Source organism: Pistacia vera, unplaced genomic scaffold (assembly GCF_008641045.1).
Source record: "Pistacia vera cultivar Batoury unplaced genomic scaffold, PisVer_v2 Contig578, whole genome shotgun sequence".
NCBI lineage: Eukaryota > Viridiplantae > Streptophyta > Magnoliopsida > Sapindales > Anacardiaceae > Pistacia > Pistacia vera.
The window spans coordinates 1,037,666-1,045,581 of NW_022196421.1; the positions used below are offsets into that span (position 1 = coordinate 1,037,666).

The 7,916-nt window shown below is 33.6% G+C and overlaps 1 pseudogene; it reads left to right on the top strand.

Moving 5' to 3' along the window:
* Positions 1–7,916, top strand: LOC116109329 (annotated as a pseudogene).

Consider the following 7,916-nt stretch of genomic DNA (forward strand, 5'->3'; position numbering starts at 1 on the left):
ATGGCTGACAAAACATCACAACCAGAAGAATCTGCAACAAATACCAGCCAACGACCTCAACAAAATAATTCTCCACTGAGGCAACCAGAAGGTATAAACGTTCCACATCTTTGTATCCTAAATTACAAATCACAAACAAAACCATGATACATATTTGCAGGATATAAAAACCACTAAAAAATAATTTTTTTTTTTCTTTATATGTCAATAGTTCATCTGATAATTATATTTACACATTCTGTTACCCTTCTATATATTATAAAATTGTTGTATATGTTTTTGCAATTGGTTTAGACATTTTTCAGGGAATGCTGGAATAAGGAGATTTCAAAAAAGTTGAGACTATCTAGATGATCTACATACTGCAAAAGACAAATTCGCAAGTCATTGACCAGCTGTTACAAATCATGGAATCTGTCATGGATGTTATTATAACTTAAACAAAAGAGAGTATGCATATGCACTAGAGAACTGAACAACTAAAGAAAAATAGAAATAAAGTCTATATTGTCCAACCCCCTTCATAGTATAAAAAAGCGATGTACTTATTTCTTTTATAATAAAATATTATTCTCTATATTCAATTTTATCTTGATTTTGGTATTGCTCTTAATTGATTGAAAATTGTTCTCCATCGTAACACGTTACTTTGATTTAATTCTTCCATCTTCACACTTGGATTAGTACTAAAATAATTATATAAGTATATTACATAGCCATTCAAAAATCTAACCATTTACAAGAAAAACATATAAAGATGGAAATTAGTCTGTTTTCAAACCTTAGCTTGGAAAGAATCATATACTGTGAGAAAACAGTCACTATCAAACCTAAAAATGATTCATATAAATTTTAAGTTCAAATAATTGATCTTCATAAATTAATTGATATTAATAATTATAAAGGTACAATTATTAATTTTATGTTAACACAACTCTGTATTTATAAACAGTTGTTTACTCTAAACTTGTACACATATAGAATTTATTTTTACAACCTTTCCAAAAATATTAAATAAACGCAAGCCCCATATCTAGTTTAATAATAATAAAGAGCAAATTCACTTGGATTAAAGTGAAACTAAATTCATGTACGGAAATAATAACTAAAGGAATTTTGTAAATTGATAAATCAAACTTTTACAAGAATAAAATATGATAAAATCTTTAATATTTTATAATAATTAACAATGAGATAAAATGCATCATTATCAATTATATTGGATATGCCAAAATTAAATATATAATTAATTGAGATAATACATAATTAAAAGTATTTTTTATAAACAATATTGGAATTTCATCTACCATTTAAAGTTATTTATAAATAAAAAATTGTAACGTCCAGCATGGAGGTACATGATTAATTTATGTTTTTATAGCCCTTAGTTATTTTTTGTTAAGTGATTTTAGATATGAAGAAAATGTCTTAAACTTGCATTAAGGGTAAAATGGTCTTTTCACTCAAAATTAGTTGAAAAGTGGGGTGAAAGAAATAGAATTTCATAGAAGAATGCATTGAAATGAAGGCATTATGGAATTGACTAAGGATATAGAGTAAGGGCAAATGGAAAAGTGTGTTTATAACTAAAGTTAAGGGTTTGAAACCCTTATTTTCTTCATTCCATCGCCACACTCCTCCCCCATTTTCTCTCAAATTTTCATTCATCCACCAAGGATTTTGAGGGCTTTGAGTGGTTTTTCATAGGGTTTTGATTTTAGTCTTCAAAAGGTAAGATTCATGCTCTTTATCTATGATTTTTGGGTAAAAGTTGTTCTTATGAAGTTTATCCTTAGGGTTAAGAGAAGATTTGAATCCAACAAGAGTAGAAAGCTTAGGAGAGACTACTCAAGCATAAGGTAAGTAAATTCCACTCAAAATCCAACTCAAGTTAAAGTTTAAGAAAATCAAGTGAGTAGAGATTTTCTTTTAAATATGCATATGTTATGATTATTGAAAATTGAGATGAGATGGAGGATTAGTTACTTTGTTGTTGGATATACTTGAATATGAGGACTGTATGTGATGTTTGATGATGGGTTGAAATGGAAGAATTGGAGAAACTTTTGGGAGTGTTTTTGCATGTAGGTATGGTGATGTACAAGAGAGGTTTCTCTCAATTTGGGATGTTTAGAAACAAATAGAATGAAATTACATTAGGTGTTGTTTATGCACTAGTATGTTTGATGAAATGCCTAAGAGAAGTATGAGTTGAGTAGAAACTTATTTTATGCAACATTGCATATGTGCATTTCATAAGTGCATTTAAGTAGAAATTTTAAGCATGAGCCATCCATAGCATATAATTGTGTATATGTAGAAACTTAAGAAAGAATAAAGAATAAAACATTCTAAGAATAAAGAGAAAAAAGAATAAGCATTAAAGAATTAAAGAAAGAAAAAGGTGTTTAAGAAGAGAAAAGAATATGTTGGTGTGATGGGGAACCGTGAGTGTTAAGAAGAATTCTCACATGCACGTCACCTTAATTGAGTGGCATAAGAAGAAAGAATTTTGACCCAAGAGTGTATGTGATGAGGGTTATACCAAGAAGAATTCCTACATGCACATCACCTTATTGAGTGGCCTAAGAAAAGAAGAATTTGTACAGTCATAAGAGTGCATGTAGATGAGGACTGTACTTACTCACACGGCCAAGGTTCCGAATCCATACATCAACCGAGTCCGATTGGCAAAGAATAAGAAAAGAAAAGAATAAGAAAAGAAAGAATAAGAGAATGAGAAAGCTTGAACAAGCAAAGAAAGAAAATAAAAGAAACAAGAAAAAAGAGAAGCTTGGGCAAGCAAGACAAGAGAGAGAAAAGAAAATAGAAATAAAAGAAATAGAAGAAGAAATAAAAGGCATTTTTATGCATTATTGCATATGCATTTCATTTATGCTATTCCCATGAATTTTATTATGGTTAGAAAGAAAAAGATTAGCAAGAAGAGAAGAATAGAAGAGAGAAAGAAAGAACAGAAAGAAAGAAAAGAACAGTGAGAATTAGAAACAGAGAAAGAAAAGAAGAGAGAATTAAGGAAAGAATCAAAGAAAGAAAAGTTAAGGGATTTACTCTTGCATTTTATGCTTCCCGTTGTTTTTCCTGTTTTGCAAGAAATAGGTGAGCAACGATCGGAAGGACGTCGACAAGCGGAGAGAATTGGCATTATTGTCCACCATTGCTAAGTTTTTGTACTTGTATTTTGATATATGTAAAGAATATATTTTGTATGTAAGAAAAATTTGGGCCAACTACTTCATATGCTAATTATGTATGTTTTCATAGTATATGTTTAAAATATACTATTAGAAAGAAGTCATTACAAAATATTTCTAAAAAATTGAAATTTGAACTTGTAAAGCTACATAGCTTTTGAGGATTTTAAAGAATTTTAAAATATAAAAATCCGAGAAATTATATTCATGAAAATGCAAAAATACCGAAGTTGGTGATGTTGAATTTCCGCAAGATTTAAGTTTTGCACTTCGATGATGAAATTTGTTCTTTTGTGCCTCGAATCTTAAAGATGGTGGATTTTGATTTAGAACGATTCGAGAGGTTTGAGAATTTTAGGGTAATTTCTATAATACTTTTCTTGGGTTTTTATAAAAGAACTTTCACGCTTATTAAAACAAAATGTCCAATTAGAGTCTTTTAAGTAAACCCAATTCAAAGAAACATTTCAATTTTAATAAGGGCTTTCTTACCTTCCACCACATACCCACCAAATAATGCCTCATTGTTGTGACTTGTCCACTGGCCTTCAGGAAATAAACACTTACAGTGCTTATGTCGTCATCGGATGTCGTGTGTCACGACCAAAGACAAGATGACGTTTGATGAGGGATGCCAGTAGTCTTTAGAAAATTGGTCTTATATAAAGTGTGCCATAGCCTTAAAAAAGGGTTGTTGAGAAAGGTGTTCTTGGCATAATGTGTTCCAAAGCGTTAGAAATGATGATCTTAAAATGATAAAGATGATAGAGCCTTAAGAAAAATTTGTTGGCCACAACCTTAAGAAAGGTGGTCTTAGAGTAAACGGTGCCAGTGCCTTAAGAAGTAATGGTCTTAAATGATAAGAATGATAGAGCCTTAAGAAATGGTGGTCTTACATTGATAAATAATGGCAGAGCCTAGAAAATGTCTTATATTGATAAGATGCTAAAGCCTTATGTAAGGGTGGTCTTACATTGATTATAAATACCAAACCCTAAGAAAGAGTGGACTTATGTACTAGAGCATTAAGAAAGGGTTAGACTTGGGTGCTAGAGCCCTAAGAATGATAGACTTATATTTGGTTGCCCAAGAATCGATTATTCGGACCTTTTGAGGAATAGCTTAATGTTACATGCTGAGAGTTTCATACCCAAACTATTAACCTATTAGGTGGACAATAGATGGACTTCTCTCCTATAAATCTAAGACCCCCATTTTCCTTTCGATGTGGGATCCATGACACTAGAGTCAATTGTACAGGTTTTCTGAATGCTATAATTGACTACTTAGGTTCTTGAATCCCAAGAATCGACTGTTGGGTTTTTAAGGAGTCTGCGAATCAACCATTCGGCGAGGTTTCCTAGCTATGAGTGAGGCCTTTTTAATAGCTTTGTTTGGCCTAGAATCTTCTATGGGCAATGTGATGAAATTTGGCCATTTAACAAAGATGATCATCACACATGTAAAAAATCTACAAAGCTACACTTATTTTTCTAAGATTTTTTTTTTTTTTTTTTTTTTTTTTTTTTTTTTTTGGTTTGCTTATGCTCTTTTGTTGTTTAAGTGAAAACAAACTCCACAATCCACATAAAAATTTCTAGTGAAAGCAGGACTCCATAAGTTGCGAACAATAGAAATTTTGCTAGAAAAGTAAGAATACAATCAAATGAGAGAAACTAGAGCTTATGGAAAAAATGGAAGAAACTAGAGCTTTATGGAATAATGAGAGAAACTAGAGCGTTATGGAATATATGACAATTTTAGAAATAACTAAAAAAAAACAACAAAAAAAATAACTTCACAAATTTGAAATGCTTAAGATAAGGCCGTGTTTAGATAGAAAACAGAGCTTTCATAAATCATATTTTTTTTTTCTGGTTTTGAACAATAAAAAATGCATTTTTAGAATAAAGAATATTTGATATTAATCCTCTTATAATATGTACATTTCTAAACTGCCATATATAATAATATGTAATATAAAGGAAATGGGATATTTATCGAATAGAGTTAAATATTCTCGATATGCCATGTCATTTAATTCCGTTGATTAATTATAACTATATCTCCTGCCTTTGATAAATTAAGAAACCAGCAAATTGTTAGAATTCGTTCTAATTAAATAAATATCTTCAACAAAATGATACTGATGTTAGTATGGTGAAAAGAATAGATAATTCCATAAATAGCTTGGAAAATCATAACTGTTAGCTTTATTATTGTATTCTTAATATAGAATTTGATGAGGTTAGTCCACGCATAATTACTAAATGGAAAAACAGAAACTAAAAAAGGGTTGTGGTTTGATACGACAATTGATCTAATCAGTTTTAACAAAATACTGTTGGAACGAATTGTGCTTTTTTTGTCGTATCCCTTAACTATGTGTTTCTCTACGGATTATACTATAAATATGTGCATGCTAGGTGTTGTTACTCAAAACATTAAAATTATTAATATTCTACTATTCTTGTAATACGAAGAACAAGAATAGTAGAGACAACAAACCATGGCGGCAATTGTCTTAGCCCATGTTCATGTGAGTTTCACTCCATCAATAGCCATTCTCTGGTGATCAACGGAAAGGAGCCAAGCACCTTATCAACCTACATTGTTTACGTAACAGAGCCAAAAGAGGGTAGGTTTTAACACAATCATTGGAAAGTGATAGAAAAGCTGGTATAAATCATTTTTTGCCAGTTTCCACATCTAACTCGGATGAGGAACAACGCATGGTGTATTCCTACAACACTGTGGTTAGTGGTTTTGCTGCAAAATTATCGCCAGAGGAAGTTAAAGAAATGAAAAAAAACAGGGGTTTGTGGCAGCCCATGTTGAAAAGATATTGCCTTTGCACCCAACGCATAGCCCTAACTTCTTGGGTTTGCAACAAAATATAGGATTTTGGAAGGAATCGAATTTTGGCAAAGGAGTGATTTTGAGTTTTGGATACAGGAATCCTCCGGTCACCCTTCGTTCAACGATGTAGGAATGTCTCCACCACCACCAAAATGAAAGGATGCGATTTAGTTGGGGCGGCTTGTAATAACAAACTAATTGGGCAAGAAATTTTGCAAATAAGAGCACACCTTTTGACGCGACGGCATGGAACCCACACGGCAACACAGCGGCAGGAAGCTTTGTAAAAGGAGCTAATGCGTGGTCAGGCCAACGGTGAGGCAGCTGGTGTAGCGCCTTTAGCTCATTTGGCGACGTATAAATTTGCAATGAAGCAGGTTTGTCGTGAGAGCGACATTTTGGCTGCAATGGATGTTGCTATTGCCGATGGAGTTGACATGATTTCGCTTTCAGTTGGTGGTGGTTCCACGGCTTTCTTTAATGACGCTATTTCATTGGCTTCATTCAGGGCTATACAAAAGGGCATTTTGTGAGCTGTTCAGCGGAAATTCCGGACCAGCTCCCAAAACTTTGTCTAATGAAGCTCCATGGATTCTAACCGTAGGAGAAGCACCTCTGATAGAAGCATAATCGCAACCGCAAAACTTGGAAACGGAAAAGAATATGATGGCGAAACCCTTTTCCACCTAAAACTTCCCTTGACACAATTGCCTCTTGTTTATGCTGGTGCTATTGCTAATGGTAGTCAAGAATCTGCATGGTGAAACCAAGATCATTAAGAAATGGTAATGTTCAAGGCAAGGTAGTGATATGTGAGAGAGGTGGAGGTATAGGAAGAATTGAAAAAGGGAAAGAAGTCAAAGAGGCTGGTGGTGCTGCTATGATTGTCATGAATGACGAGGATTCTGGTTTTATCTTCCTTAGCCGAAGCTCATGTACTCCCAGCACATGTGAGTTTCAGCAGGGATGAGTATTAAGCCTATACAAACCAACACCTTCACCAACAGCAACAATCTTGTTTAAAGGAACTATAATTGGTAAATCTGCTCCAGAAGTCGCTGGTTTTTCTTCAAGAGGCCCCAACGTACAAAGCCCCGAATCTTGAAACGGACATTATTGGACCAGGTGTGAACATTCTAGCTGCTTGGCCGTTTTCTATAGAAAACACACTAACACAAAATCAACATTTACATGATTTCTGGAACTCAATGGCTGCCCTCTCTTAGTGGTGTTGCAGCGTTACTGAAAAGTAGCCATCCTGACTGGTCACCAGCAGCCATAAAATCTGCCATCATGACCACTGCGGTGATATATTAATCGGGAAAACAAGCCAATTGTTGACGAAAAGCTTTTACAAGCTAATGCCTTTATGATTGGTGCAGGCCATGTTAACCCATCAAAACAAATGATCCAGGACTAGTTTATGACATCCAACCGAATGATTACATTCCTTATTTATGTGGCTTGAATTATGATGACAAACAGGTAGCAACCATTGCAAATCGTGATGTACAATGCTCAAAAGTTAAAAGAATAACTGAACCACAGTTGAATTATCCTTCTTTCTCTATCATCATGAAGACCGATGCTCCTCAGACATACACTAGAACAGTCATAAATGTTGGTAAACCTGAATCATCCTATCGTGCTCAAATTCTTCCACCAGCAGGAGTAAGCATAATTGTGAAACCTACGTTGTTGACCTTCAGGAACACCAACGAGAACGCTACGTACTCTATCACATTTTCCAAGACCAATCGAACTGTTGGAGAATTTTCGGAAGAATTTGAGTTGGTTTCAACTGACCATGTCGTTCGAAGCCCAATAATTGTCTCCTTTTGA